This window comes from Pleurodeles waltl, chromosome 10, assembly GCF_031143425.1.
Source record: "Pleurodeles waltl isolate 20211129_DDA chromosome 10, aPleWal1.hap1.20221129, whole genome shotgun sequence".
NCBI lineage: Eukaryota > Metazoa > Chordata > Amphibia > Caudata > Salamandridae > Pleurodeles > Pleurodeles waltl.
Window position 1 is genome coordinate 507636385 of NC_090449.1, and position 16293 is coordinate 507652677.

Genomic DNA, 16293 nt, shown 5'->3' on the forward strand with positions numbered 1-16293 from the left:
ACTGACCTGCAGAAAAATAAACATAGAAAAAGGTATCAGTCATACCGTCTGGCCTGAAACATTCATGGCCCACAAAAGCCCTTACATCCCCTTACGCACAGACATTGCCCACCATACATGCAACACTCTGCCCAGAACCCTTCCATCAACCACCCCCCACACGGGGCCCTCACCCACAGCACTCCATCCATCCATGCTCCTTGCATCGTGCTCACAGTGTACTCACCTGTTGGTCTGGAGGCCCATACAGCATTCGGTACTGGGGTAGGACACCATACACTAGTCTCTCCAACTCCGCAGTAGTGAAGGCAGGGGTCCTTTCCCCATGGTAAGTTCCAGACACAGGTCACAGCAGCACTTGCAGTGTAGGTCCTCTCCTGTTTAAAGTCAGGTAGCAAGTGAGTGAACAGATAGAAAATGGCAGTCACGTCCACGGCGGTGCGTACCGTCACCGCCGGCGCACATCACCATTGTACCCATTGCAACCCATAGGGCCCAATGACAACCAATGAGGAGTTGCACAGCGGTACCCGACCGCTTCCAGCAACGGCCCACAACATCAGCGGCATTACCTCATTTCCACATGTCCTTCCACACAGGACAGGCGTCCGCCATTTCAGGCGGGGGCAGGCCTTGGCCCCTAACTGCATCACAGTACACATAGGCGCCATTTGGACCTATCCAACAACATACTGTTACAGTCACAACATACAATGCAGTGTAGTGTTTGGAAATGTGGTCCCTGTTTTGCCCCCTAGATTACAACCGCTGCGGATGAAAAGGAGATGGAGACATCCCCCTGTGTACAGACCCCTGTGGACTTGGCAACAATGGAGGACAGGCACATTATCCTCACCTACAGACTTGACAGGGCCACAATCACGGAGCTGTGTGCCTAATTGGAGCCTGTCCTGATATCTGCTATCGTTCAGCCCACTGGGATACCCCGTCTTGTGCAAGTCCTAGCTGTGCTCCATTTCTTGGCAACTGGCTCCTTCCAAGTGACAGTGGGCTTGGCAGCAAGAATGTCTCAGCCAATGTTCTCAATAGTGCTGACCAGAGTGTTGTCTGCCCTGATTAAACACAGGCTCAGCTACATTGTTTTCTCCCAGGTGGAGGATTTTGCCACTGTGAAAGCTGACTTCTATGCAATGGGACATATCCCCAACATTATTGGGGCTATTGCTGGTACACAAATTGCATTTGCCCCCCGAGAAATGAACAGGTATTCAGAAATCGAAAGAGCTTTCACTCGATGAATGTGCAGATAGTGTGCCTGGTATACCAGTACATCTTCCATGTCAACATAAAATATCCTGGGTCTGTGCATGATGCCTGTAGCCTGAGGATTAGCAGCAGCCCATATGTGACGGCTCAACTCAGAGGCACAGGGTGTGGCTAATAGGTGAGCTCATGGTTCCAACCCAGTATATGTTGGTGTACGGGTATGGTGTTGGCCATAAGGGTCAGTGTTTGACTAACAGGTATCCCTCAATATTTGCAGGTGACTCTGGTTACCCCAACCTCTCATGGCTACTGACCCCTGTGAGGAATCCCAGGACAAGGGCAGAGGAACGTTACAATGAGGCACATGGGTGAACAAGAATAATAGAGAGGACATTCAGCCTCCTGAAGGCCAGCTTTCGTTGCTCCATCTAACAGGTTTACCCTGTACTACTCACCCAAAAAGGTGTGCCAGATCATCATGGCATGCTGCATGTTGCATAACCTTGCCTTGAGATGCCAGGTGCCTTTTCTGCAGGAGGATGAGGCTGGAGATGGGCGTGTGGCAGCAGTGGATCCTGTGGACAGTGAAGAAGAGGAGGCAGAGGATGACGACGAGGACAACAGAACAGCAATCATACAACAGTACTTCCAGTGACACACAGGTAAGACACTGTAACTTCACCTTCCATTGAAAGTTTTGTGTTGGACACTGTACATGGCAGGCAGATTTTCCCACTTCTATGGCCACTTACTGTACCCTTTGGCATCTCTATTATCAGACATCTGTGTCCCACTCTGGCTCCTGGTGTGTTGACTGCAGCCAACTACAGGTCATACCAATGTATACATTACTGTACAGTTGAATTGCAATGTTTTCAGCTTGTTAAACAAATACATAGTTCAATCATTTGACAGACTCCATAATTGTATTTTTCCAAGGGTGTTTATTTAAGTGCTAATAAGTCGAGGGGCTATTGCAATGGGCTGGGGTGATGATGGAGGAAAGTCCAGGGTAGAGTCCAGTCTATTTGTGTCACAGGTGCATTGTCCAAGGGGGCATAGGAAGTAGAGCAGTGGCAGTTCAAGGTGGACAGGGTGACAGAGTGGGATACATGGGTGACATTCAGGAGAGTCTTATTTCCTGGTGGGGGTCTTGACAATGTTCTCCTTCTGCAGGGGGAGGGGTACTGGTGGCCTGTTAGTCCTGTGGCGGGGCCTCCTGTCCACTAGCGGCAGCGGAGGTGGAGGGCTGTTCATTGGTGTGGCTAGTGTCAGGGGCCCGTTGGTGTGCCACTGCCTCCCTCATGGTGTTGGCCATGTCTGCCAGCACCACTGCAATGGTGACCAGGGTGGTGTGGATGTCCCTCAGGTCCTCCCTGATCCCCAGGTACTGTCCCTCCTGCAGCAGCTGGGTCTCCTACAACTTGTACAGTATCTGGCCCATCGTCTCCTGGGAATGGTGGTATGCTCGCAGGATGTTGGTGAGTGCCTCCTGGAGAGTCGGTTCCCTGGGCCTGTCCTCTCCCTGTCGCACAGCAGTCCTCTCAGCTTCCCTGTTGTCCTGTGCCTCTGTCCCCTGAACTGTGTGCCCACTGCCACTGACCCCAGGTCCCTGGTCGGCCTGTGTTTGTGGGTTTGCCTGGGGTCCCTGTAGTGGTGAACACATTGCTGATTGACGTGTCCTAGGGACAGAGGTATGGGCTCGCTGGGTGGGTGCTGTGCTGATGTTTCCTCAGGGGGAGGCTCTGTGGTGGTTTGGGACTGTGCCTGGGTAACCAACTGTACGAAGATCCCTGATGGGCCAGGTTTGTCATCCAGATCCAGGCGCCCAGTGCTGCTGTCATCACTGTGGGCCTCTTCAGTTGGGGGACTGGATGTTGCTGGCACCTCCTCTATGATGACATTGTGTGGGGGACCTGTGGGGATGTAAATGCAGTGTTATTGTTTCTGCGTGTGACATCTTGTGCATGGGTGTGTTGCCCTGTATGGTTGTGATTGCTCTGTCAGCTTTGCCTTGTGTGAGTAGTGATTTTGTGGGCTATGTGATTCTCTCTCATGTGCATACTTTAGTGATGGGTGTCCATGCAGGGTTGTGAGTGATGTCATGCATTGGTGGTGCATGCAGGGCTTGGTATTGGGATGGATGGGTTGTGATGGTGGGGTGTATGTGAGGTGGTGGGGTGATGAGGGTGAGGGCAGGGGTGGGAGTATGTGATGGCATGCAGGCAGGGGGGTGATAGTAATAGAGAGTTGACTTACCAGAGTCCAGTCCTCCTGCTACTCCTGCCAGGCCCTCAGGATGCATGATTGTCAAGACTTGCTCCTCCCATGTTGTTGATTGTGGGGGAGGAGGCGGTGGTCCACCGCCAGTCCTCTGTACAGCTATCTGGTGGCTTGCTACCACGGAACGCATCTTCCCCCGTAGGTAGTTCCACCTCTTCCTGATGTCATCCCTTGTTCTGCGGTGCTGTCCCACGGCGTTGACCCTGTCCACGATTCTCCGCCATAGCTCCACCTTCATAGGGATGGATGTCTGCTGCACCTGTGATCCGAATAGCTGTGGCTCTACCCAGATGATTTCCTCCACCATGGCCCTTAGCTCCTCCTCTGAGAACCTGGGGTGTCTTTGTGGTACTATGGGTGTAGTGTTTCTGGTGTGTGTGAGGGTGTGTGGGGTGATGTGTTGGGGTGTGTGCTGTAAGGCGCGTGGATGTGGATGGGTGATGGTGTTATGTGGCTCTGGTTGTGTGGGTGCTCTTGGAGTCTCTCTCCCTCAGTTGTCAATTTTCTTTAGTCGCAAAGGGATGTGGGTAATGTGGTGTTGTGTTTTATAGTGGTGTGGGTGTGTGGGTGTGGTGTGTGTATGTGTGTCAGGGGTGTGTAGTTTGAATTGTCCAATGTGGTGTTGTTTTGTTAGGTTGTGTGTATTTTGAGCGCAGCGGTATGTTAGACTTACACAGTGCATACCACCAAGTAGAATTATCCAAACCCTCCAGATGTTTCCCTGTGTTTATTATCCCATTTGGCATATTTCAAATTTGTAAAGTACTAGAAAAAGCAGGGTTAATATGGTTTATACTAAGTGCAGACAACTGTCAATTGTTTCACACTCAACTAGATAACCTGGGTCACAGCATTTCAGCCAAGGACAAAACACCAAAAGAGTCCTTAGTTGATGCCATTTGACTAGCACCTGAACTTGATAACAAAGTTATATTCAAAACATTTTCAGGCCTTTGTGAATACTATAGTAATTTTGTTAAAGATATAGCAACTTTGATGGAACCCCTTCACAAACTGTTAAGAAAGGGTGTAGAATATGCATGAAGAGAAGAGTAGCAGAACACGTTTGAAAATACCAAAACACGAATAATGCAAACACTGTGCAACTTTGAGCAAGTGGAAAACATTGTACAATTTTGGTAGATGCAAGTGCATATGGATTGGGGGGGTTTATTACAAAGGTCAGGGAATAGTCATCGGACTGTGGCGCGTGCATATAAAACTCTTAATGAGGCATAAAAATGGTATTCCTTCATTCTTCATTTCTTGTGTGTTTTTGTGCAGTAGATCTCTTCAGGGGTTTTATATGGATGAACAATTTTTGTGCCATGCAAACTATAAGCATCTTGTGCAGATATTTTCAACAACAGGTTGTGCTACTTCTTCTGCACATATAGCTAAATTGTGTTCAGAAATTACAGAATAGAATTTTGTGTTGGCCCCATGTGCCTGGGGGATGTGATCAACCAGCAGATTTTTTTTATCCAGGCTTCCATGTGAATGCTCTGCAGGTTTATACATCAATGATCAAGAGTTTGAAATGGTGGTATGTATTACTGGAATGTGTGAGTAAATGGTAGCCATGTGAGCGAGAAGAAGTGGCTTTCAGAAGAAGCCAAAGATAATGAGTTTAACCTGGAACGAAAGTACATTTGTGACTGTATGACATCCCCTGAAACATTGAAAGGTACTCCACTAATTTTCTAAAATGCCTGCTGATTCGAGCGTGGTCAACGCATAGATCTTCCGGAGTGAGAAGTGTGTACCTCCTAAAGGGGTGTGTAAATTCCTCATGAATCAGTGTAATCCAGGACATATTGGCATTCCTCTGTCAAGAATCTACTATGAAAGTACTTTTGGTGGCCTGGTATTGATGCTGATGCGGAATGATAGGTCAGGCTTTGTAACACTTGTGCTGGTTCAGATAAAATTTGCTAAATTATTTCTCCACCTATGTAAAGTGTTCTGTGGCCAACCTGTGTCTGGTAAAAAGTTGGGCTGGACATTTCGGCTCCTTTCAAAAGTCTTCAACAAAACATTCAATATGCATTGGTACCCATAGCCTACCATTCTAAGTGTCTCTAAATTATGTTCACCAATAGGGTTACAACAAAAGTAGTTCTGGAATTCTTGATGGATGTTTTCAGCAGAGAAGGTTTCCTGAATACATAGTTATTGGTAAAGGTGTTTAATTTTGCTCTAAAGATATGACAGAACTTTTACAAACACATAATATTAAAACACTTTAGAACAGCATTATATGATGCCCAATGCAACCGACAGGGAGAATGCTTCAATAAATATCTCAGAATGTGTTCAGTTTGCACTTGTTAACATTCCTTTTATTCTTTCAATCAGGAAAATATTATGGGCTTACAGAATAATCCAAAACTCAGACATTGGTGTGCTTCTTTAGTTGAAAGGGAGACAACCTTCTTTGAATATTTGTCTGTGGTGGCTGAAATCCAAATTCTCCAAGTCTGATGAGACCAATTATACAGGGATTCTTCTATCATTAAAAATATCATTTCTCATTTTCAAACAAATCCAAGTCCGGTATGATTACATTCACAAATCACGTAATTCTGACATTAAAAGGTGCTTTTGTCAGAGTTTGCATTCCCTGGCTTGTGGAAAAAGGTAGAAGTAGATTCTTCATGCTTCTGAGAGCGGTTAAAGTAAATGAGAGTAGCGTCATAACACAGAATGGTAAATCCTGGAATTTAAGAAAGGTATCTATGTTTGTTGACAGTAATGCATCTGTAAATACTGAAATGTTGAAATCATAAATCTATCTGTGTTTTTGGGTCCATTGACCCACACAAAATGTCAATTCACATGATAACACATTGAGGCCATTCACACTCCTTCCCCAATCTGTCCCAAAGTAGTACCTGAATCTTCTGATTCCAGTGGTTCGGGGGATTCATTAGTTGAATATAAGTTTGTAGAAGAGAATATAAAAAATTTACCATAGTACAGATTCCATCTTAAGCTCTTCAAGATGTCTAATGCCTTGTAATCTTTGTTTAATTGTTCTCTATAAAAGGAAGATGTGTTACATTATCTTTAATAGGTTAATGTGTAATAAAATATGGTCTGAAAAATTTCCTTTTTCCTTCTTTTCTCCGTCCCTTTCCATCCTGGGATTTTTGTTTCTTTGCGGGAACATTCTACTTTGACAGTTGAATGTGATTCTGGATACCAATCTGCATAGATTTGTTGCATAATTAAAATGCTTCTGCTCTAAACTTACCTGACTGATTTCCTGAATTCGATACAAAAGGGATGTTGTTCCAGATCCTGGTTCCATAGATGACAAAGGCCAGTTGTCTTGCTTTTGCGTTTTTTGCACTCCTTAGTATTCTTATGGTGTCCTGGCTGTGGGTGTGCTCAGTGTTAGGAAACTATTTTTCAACCCTCCCCAGAGTGGCACAAAGAAAACACAAACACCAGGCAAGGCTCCGGAACAGATGAAATGTGTCTTGAGGTACCAAGGTTTATTGGCATGCCAAGGCAGAAGGCAGACGCACATCCCATTGTTACGTCTTACAAGCTAGCATCTTCTGCCCTGAAGCATATAAATCAGGCACTTATATATGTTAATAAGTGCTGTCACAGCACAACCCCAAAAGGGGACACAGTCCAAACATGGGCACAAAAGAAATGCTGCATACACACAACTTAAAGTCCATAGTGTAAAATATACATAATGCAGTGTGAGCATGAACATGTGAACAGACAACAGGTGCTCCCTAAAGGAAAGGGGCTGGGTTGCTGACTGGCTGAACTAAAAATGCGAGACCGAGCTAAACTTAACAACGTGGCTTGGAGAGGTTTGTTTGTACAACTGGCATAGGTGTCAGAGAGGTCAGTAGGGAAGTCTTACTGGGATTCAGATAATGGAGGAGAGAATTGGAACTAAAGTATCATATCTATAGGTACATACATGTGAATATATATTTTTCCCGACAATCTCTCCTTTTTGATAGTAATATCATACTTGATTGCAAAAATATATATATACATTGCAGAAGCATAGTAATAACGTAGCAATAAAATACATATCTTCGGATGGCATTACACATTTTGTTTAGATGAAACACATATATTGTCATCTAGGTATACACCTATGAGGTATTCATTATTTAAACATAGACAAAATGATATGCTAGTATCCAATGCATTCATGTGTTATGGGTCTATAGCCATTATATCAAACATTTCTTTATGTGCTTCCTCTACATCTTGTTGTATTCTAAGATATCTGTGAGCTAGCTCCTGCTCTGTAGGAGGAAGAACTTTAACTGCAGAAATTGAATAGCTGCTTTTACTACAGAATTGCTGGCGCACTGCAAAAGTTATAGATATAGATATGAAGTCTTTCTGTTACTCAGTTCTAAGCTACTTTCTCTAATTGTCAGTGAAGCAATGGCACGGAGTGTGCTGTCCTCTGCTTCTCCTACTGGTCTGCAGTCGTTTTGTTCAGGGGCCGCTTCATGGACCTGCCCTGTGGTGTCCTCTTCAGTCTATTTTTCTGCAAGTGTGACTATCACCTTTCTTCGAGACTACGTTGTGTGTTTCCCTCAACTGCATCAGTTGGTGTCACCTGACACTTGATGAGGAGCTCTCAGTGTGGTTCTTAGGAATGGTTTGGTCTGTCTTCCCCTTTCCTGGTATGTTGCGCTGCTGCACAGGTTTCAGGTGCTCATCTGTTGCAGGCACGTCGGTCTTGGTTGTTGTTGGTGCGGATCAGCACCTAGTGCCGTGAATCCATTCAGGAAGTCCCGGTACCTTCACTGCCATCCGTGTCACCAGGAGTACGAGGTGTGGTCCAGTCCACCTAGAACTCAGAGAAACATCTTTTATTTTTCTCACCATGACTATGTCTCCAGCTTTAAAAGGATGTGTAGGCTCTGAGGACGGATGGGGCAAAGCTTCCTTCACCTGGAGATGGTGATGCCTCAAGACTGATGACAATTTTATAGCATAGTCAGAAATGTTTTCATCTGCCCACAGCAGTGCTGCTTGAGATGCTGGGAGAGGCAACCTCAACCCCACAGACATAGGCGGCCCCATCAGTACCTCATGGGGTGACAAAAGGGTTGTCCTAGATGGAGTTGCCCTTATGGCATGCAGCACTAAAGGCAGCGCATCAGGCCATTTCAGGCATGTTGCATCAGTTATTTTTGCTAATCTATTTTTTTTATAGTGGAGTTCATCCTCTCCACCTGTCCTGAACTTTACGGGTGGTAAGGGGCATGCAGTTTCCACTCTATTCCCAAACATTCACACATCTTTTGCACCACTGCAGCCACAAATTCACCCCCTCTGTCGCTATTAATGCCCTGGGGGACCCCAATTAGGGGTATGGTATCTTTCAGCAAGCATCGCACCACAGTTGCAGCATCATTCTTCCTTGTGGGAAACGCCTCCACCCATTTTGAAAATTGATCCATACACACCCGCAAATATTTGAATCCATTCACTGGGGGCATATAGGCAAAGTCTATTTGGACATTGGTAAACGGCCCCTGATGCAAACCATTCCAGTCTAATTAGCTCATTCATCCCCCCTTGTGCCATGTGAGTGGGTCCATGAGCAAGCCTTGTAAGAGGAAGGAACATACTACGTGGAGCCACAGGTCTCCCGTCCTGGTGGACCCATAATCCCTCATCATTTTGCAAATACCCAGCATCAGTCCACACTCTTTCCTAGGCTAGTGTTGCAGACCATTGTGCTTCCTTTACATCAGCTAGCAACAATTATCTCTGAATAAGCTGAATTTTTGGAATGCTTTTTGCTATTAGGGGCACCATTTGTACTGGCTGTAACATGCTTTCTCTTGCTGCTGTGTCAGCCATGGCGTTTCTTCTGGCTATCTTGGTGTTAGCCCCTGTATGTGCCTCGCATTTTATGACTGCTATGCTGTTGGGTAGTAGTATTGCTTTTAACAAGTTCTTTACTAAAAGGCCATTTTGGATGGGGCGCCCTGCTGCTGTTATGAAACCACAATACTGCCACAGCTGGCCAAAATCGTGGACAACTCCAAAGGCATAACGTGAGTCAGTATAAATGTTAACAGTTTTCCCCTGGGCTAGGATGCATGCTCTTGTTACAGCATACAGCTCAGCTTGCTGGGCAGATGTGCCAGGGGGCAGAGCTTCACTTTCAATTATGGTGTCTACTGTTGTTATCGCATACCCTGCTCTGTAATCGGTGTCTGTTAGTCTACTGGAGGAACCATCAGTGTACCACTCATAGTCTGCCTTTTCTAAAGGTGTCTGTTGTTAATCTTGTCTGGGGGTGGTGCATGTTTCTACAACCTCAACACAATCATGGTCATGGGTCTCATCAGAATCACCTATGGCAGGTAATAATGTTGACAAATTAACAGGCTACATTTTTTAATGGTAATATTAGTAATAGACAACAACGTGACCTCATAACCTGTGTGCCTGGCTGCTGAAAAATGCTGTGTTGCTGCTGATGACAACAACAACTGTACCGAATGTGGCACATAAACAAAATAAGGGTAGTCCATCACAATGGGAGACGCCCTCTTTACCATCACAGCGGCTGCCCCCACTGCTCTCAAACAGGCTGGATGCCCAGTCACTGCAGAAGGCAAAGTCACAGAGTAATACGCCACAGGTCTTTTTCCAGAGCCATGCTGCTGTGTCAGTACACCATTTGCAATGCCATTTTGCTCTGACACATAGCGATGGAAGGGCAGTTTGTAATCAGGCAGCCCCAATGCTGGCACAGTACACAATGTCCCTTTCAGTCTCTTGAAACATTCTGCAAGTTTATTACTCCATACAATGTTGTTAGATGCATCTTATAGCGTGCATTTCCTCAAGAATGCATCATAGGATCTGTACCCAGGGATCCACTGGCGCAGTAGTTCATCATCCCCAGGAAGGACATCATTCTGTCATTCATGCTTTGAATCATTTTTATCCTGTCAGGTGATACGCAGCGTGTACCTTTGGATACCACATAACCAAGGTAAGTCACTTCTTTTTGGCAGCACTGAAATTTTGACAATGAGGCTTTGTGTCCTCTCTCCTGGAGGTGGTTCAGCAGAGCTAGTGTCTGTTTCACAAGCCTCAAGTGATGGAGATGCTACAAGGAGATCACCAGGGTACTGCAAGATTACACTGCTGCCTTCCGGGTGTAGGCTGTCCAGGTCCCTCTTTACTGCCTGTGCATAGACTCTCTGTGAAGCCTTGGGCCAGTCTTGTGAAAGTGCACTGGGTATCATTTACTGTGAAGGCAAAGAGGTACTCACTCTCTGGATGGACCGTAATACTGAAAAACACACTTGCAAGACTTAACTGAAACGTACTCTGCTTCTGCAAGTATAGAAGATAATAAAGTATTGGTGTCAGGCACAACAGGTGCTAAGGGAACCACGATGTAGTTTATCTGGCGTAAATCCTGTATGAATCTATATTGCCCAGTGTTGCCCTTGGGCAATGGAATTATTGGACTACAGGGGCTATTTGTCTTTTTAATGATGCCCTCTTATAAGATAGACTCAATCACATTTTTTTATTCCCTCCTCTGCCTGAGGTGACAGTCTATATTGACGCACATAAGGTAGTTCTGCATTTTTCTTAAGCGTTACTTTGTGGGGAAAGTGTGTTTTTAATTATCCTGTCTCATTTTTGTGTTTGCCCAAACCTCTGAGTTCAGTTGTTCTAGGACCTTGTTTTCAGTCAGCTGTAAAGTCATATTCCCTTCAAGCTTGTCAAAAACTACAGCCCTGTCGTTTCTGAGCATACACAGCATTCAACACCATCCTTCTCCATCTCCCAACACAGTCACAACTCCCAAAGGAAATGTACAATTCTTAGTTACCATGGGGCCCAAATTTGTAGGGTAGAATCATGGTGCTACAGCTATAGATGTGTTGTTCTGAAGCTGGCCCATAGAAATCCTGTGCAAAAAGCAGGCCAGGAGCTGGGGTTCTTGAGAAACAGTGCAGCCATGAGGCCACATTGAAACTAAAGCTCACATTTTAATTTTGTCTCTAAGTTACAGAAATATTGGCATTGTTAGAGCTCACAATTATCCTATTTTGTAATCAAGATATTTACCTATTTAGACCCAGAAATCTGAGTATATAATGTGAGAAAAATGACACAGAAAAGTAGCAGCACCTTAAAAGTGTTTTTGAAGCCATAGAAATGCAAAACATTAACTGCTTCTTAATAAGATGTTATAACAGAATACTTATGAAAAAGACGATTTAAAATCATTATGTGGACAGAATAATGAAATTCTAATGATGTGCCTTAGCCTTTCTGTTGCCTTACATTGTAGTACACCATGAGAAGAAAGGGGTGCAAAAATGTATGGGAATTAGTTACATAGCTCATATTTACAGTAGTGATATTACACATAATAAACATCATGAAAGTGCAAAAACGATTTTAGTAAAATAAATTTTAAGAATAATTTACATGTGTGTATATTGAGCAAACATTGTGGTAGTTGGCCATATTCCGCCATATTCAGCCTTGGTCATTACTGAAAAGTGTTTTAAGGTCTTAGCTTCACACTGTAATAAGTGTTTATTCAGAATTTACATTTTAGGTTGATCTCTTTATTGCTGCGAACATGATCCCTTACTGAATCCTAGAAATGTTTATTTTATCCTTTAGAAATAAGTAATTATTTCCCATCCAACCACAAATATATTTGAAAGGTCTTTTTTTTTTTTTTTTTTAAGTAGTTAACCAAGTGCTCAGGGCCAGTAAATTAAATGCTACTAGTGGGCGGTAGTACTGGTTGTACCACCCACAGACGTAGCCTTTCAAAACCTGTCTCAGACCTGCCACTGCAGCCTGTGGGCGCAGTTTACTGCTACTTTGACCTAGCATTTAAAACCGTTTGCCAATCCGTAAAAATCCCTTTTTGCTACATATAAGTCTCCCCTAAGGTAGGCGCTAGGTTGGTGGGGCATGGACTTTTAAGTTTACATGTCCTGGTGGTGTCACGCACAAATTCGTTTTTTTTTTTTGGTTAATTTGTTTTTTTTTTCTTTCTTTCACTACTGTGAGGTTTACTCCTCTTAAATTGAGTGCTCTTTTACCATTAAAGTTAGTTTTATCATCACTATGTTATAAATGTCACTCCTAAAATGTAGATATTTGTCTGCTGTTACAGTTTTGTGTGCATGCAGCCTGATTTTAAAACCCAGGCTTTGTTACAGCTGCACTCTGCTTTACCTCTCTTTGTCCACATTAGCACGCAAACTAGTTTACATTTGTTACACAGTCTGTGTCCTTCTTACCTTGCTCTATGGGGCTATCTGGTCAAAACATTCCTTCCTGTCATCTGTTTAAACAACTTTTTTGTCTTTTTCAGCATTCTAGTGCTTACCACCATTACGTTTCCTTTAGACTTGCCGCTGCCCATTGTGCCCTTCCCTCTTAATTTTACAACCTGGAAAAAATAAACACAATGGTTGTATCCTGCAAAAAAATTGTTAAACAGGGAAAAAAAAATGTTATGCAGTGGTGGATAGACAGAGAGATAGAGAAAACAGGAGCTGTTGACAATTTAGAGGCACAACATAAAACGTTTTTCTTGTCTAATGCAGTGCTGCACTACTTTACAAATAATTCAAAAACATTGCAATGAAACATAGTGACACATTTACACTTAATAATCAACACATAATTCAAATACAGCCATTGATAAATGACAGACTATTTGTTTGTGCACATTTCAAAATCATTTCCTGTGTTCCGGTGCTAGCTGATTTAATGTTTCCCAAGCTACACTCCAGGAGGGTTTTAATTAATTAATGAATTTATTTATTTTCTCTCTGGGATTCCCGTAAAACAAAAACAAAATTCTCGTCTTTCTGTTCAGGATCTCCTGCGTGGAATTACAATTCGCCGTACGACTTTGCCACTATCATTTAAAGCAATGATACGGATAACTTTGTTACTCCTCAGTCACCTATTTTAAGAAAAAAATTATCTTCCATCTGGCCAGGTTCTCCTGCGTGGAATTACAATTCGCCGTACGAATTTGCCACTCTCATTTAACGTATTGATACGGGTAACTTAGTTACTCCTCAGTCACCTATTAAATAGCCAGCTATATTTTTATTTACATCAATCCCCAGTTTAACTCTTAGCTAAGCGTTGAAAGGCCACAACAACAGACATTTAATTAACTTACCGGTGGTATCCCACTTCTGACGCCATTTGTTAGGAAACTATTTTTCAACCCTCCCCAGAGTGGCACAAAGAAAACACAAACACCAGGCAAGTCTCCGGAACAGATGAAATGTGTCTTGAGGTACCAAGGTTTATTGGCATGCCAAGGCAGAAGGCAGACGCACATCCCAGTGTTACATCTTACAAGCTGGCATCTTCTGCCCTGAAGCATATAAGTCAGGCACTTATATATGTTAATAAGTGCTGTCACAGCACAACCCCAAAAGAGGACACAGTCCAAACATGGGCACAAAAGAAATGCTGCATACACACAACTTAAAGTCCATAGTGTAAAATATACATAATGCAGTGTGAGCATGAACACGTGAACAGACAACAGGTGGTCCTTAAAGGAAAGGGGCTGGGTTGCTGACTGGCTGAACTAAAAGTGCGAGACCGAGCTAAACTTAACAACGTGGCTTGGAGAGGTTTGTTTGTACAACTGGCATAGGTGTCAAAGAGGTCAGTACGGAAGTCTTACTGGGTTTCAGATAATGGAGGAGAGAATTGGAACTAAAGTATCATATCTATAGGTACATACATGTGAATATATATTTTTCCCGACACTCAGAACCACCACAGATGGTGAGTTTGTCTGCAAGGTAAGTGAGGGTGCTGGTTGTGATGGTTTGGTAAACGATACAGGTAGTTTTATTTTTGTTTAAATCTGTTTTAATAAATTTTGTTATTAACATATTTAGCTTTGTTATATTACAGCATTTACCAAATGAAGGAAAACCTACAGGTTTGTCTTGTTAGTGATTGACTCATGGTATACCTTATCATTGCCATTAACAGACATGGGGTCACTAAGGTGACCTGCTACAAGGTGATACATCTTACATGTTAATATCAACTAGAGCAAAACAGAACAGTTTAACTCAGTGTTATAACATGTAAACAAAGATATGCTGTTGAAGTCGCCATTTTATGGCAATTCTGGTTGGGATATGCCTGCATATATTTGATTTTCGTTGCTGGAACATTACTTGAGGCGCAATGTGCCTTCCTTGTGTAATGCTACGCTTTCTGCCTGGGCCCGTGTGAGTGAGGATGCATACCAGGCTTTCAATGCTGGGTGTTCAGGTGATTTCCTGCGTCATGTTATAAGAGGTTTGACTGTTATGAAGCCCAGGTCTACGATATAAACCTAATAGGCAGACGTCCCAAATGTGCAGGTCTGGGCGTTTGGTGCACTCAGATAGGGAGGACGTTGCACCTTGCCAGTAGGTCTGCAATCGAAGGCATTGACATAGCATGTGAAGCAAATCTGCGTCCACATGTTGACATCGGTGGCAGGCGGTGTCTGTCTGGCGGAAGAAGTGGTTAACATTGACTGGGGTGAGGAAAGCCCTGTGTATGATATAAAACTGCATCTGCTTAAACCGGGCATTACGGTGAACATGTGTCAGGCCCTCTAACAGCGCAGCCCAATCTTTATCCATGTAGGGCCTTTTTAAATCAGTTTCCCATCTCAGGCGTAAAGTGGTTAGTGCTGGGGCAGTGTGTATACGTAGTGAGCCCGCAAACCGCAAATGAGGCGGCAACCAGCTCCCATCATGTGTATATAGTGTAACAGGAGATGCGTAGAAGGTTCTGTCTTCATGTCGCCCCAATGATCACTCATTGAGGTTAGTAATGAGTTATATAGTAAGAATTGCCCAGGTGGGAGTCCTTCCTCTGCAATACGTAGGGCAGACAGGAGAAGTGTGCCGTCTTGGTATGGGTCGCCTAGGGTTGTATCCCAGCAGTATGTCTTGTGGCTAGTTCCACTGCTGTTGTGGAGATGAGGCTCCTGGGGGTGCCAAGGAGAATCAGCACTGGTGCAGAAGGCAGTGGTTCCCAAACTTTTTCGACCCGCGGCTCCCTTGACCTTTTGGCAGTTGGCCATGGCTCGCCATTATGTTATTTATTTTTTTTTGGCAGGTGGGAGGATGTAAGTCCGGCATAGGGATTACTTACATTTTCTTCCCTGAAAATAATTGTGATGAAGGTATTATAATCGTAGTTGTGATCTACTTTGTCACTGAACTGATGCTGTAATCAAGCACTTTATCAGCAACAAATACTCACTTTACCACCTCTCCTTTTTACTCTGGGCCTTGAAGCCTTAAACCACATGTTCCTGCCATGAAAGCATCTTCTTCAGTGGCAGCAGCTTGCATCATATTCTGCATGTCACAGTCTAAATAAAATGCATATCTCTGACAATCTTAAGCAACAAATATAACACAATTACTGAGCAGCCAATTTAAACATTTATTTTCTTGGGAATTCTGGCATTAACATCAGAAATCTGAAAAGGGCAGTGTTGGTTACATTCGTAGAAGGACACTTCGATAAAAAAAAGTCTGTTTCAGATGGCATCCGAATGCCATACATAGCTGAATGCAATGGGAGTAGGTTCCTATTCAAACTGTCTCAGTGCCAGGACACTAAGAAGATGAAATCCACTCAGACATGAACCTGATGCTGAGGAAGCCAACCTTCCTCCAGCTGCAGGCAGGTCACTGGTTTCCTTAAAGGAAAAGAAGGGCAGCG

At 43.9% G+C, this 16293-nt stretch overlaps 1 long non-coding RNA gene across 1 annotated transcript; it reads right to left on the reverse strand.

The window, feature by feature from the left end:
- Positions 1-6975: 6975 nt before the first annotated feature.
- On the reverse strand, positions 6976-13899 carry LOC138261678 (uncharacterized). Its single transcript, XR_011199136.1, has 3 exons — positions 13715-13899; positions 12816-12967; positions 6976-8353 (listed from the first exon to the last, which is right to left on the reverse strand). It is a non-coding gene; the product is annotated as an uncharacterized lncRNA (long non-coding RNA).
- Between the last annotated feature and the right edge of the window lie 2394 nt (positions 13900-16293).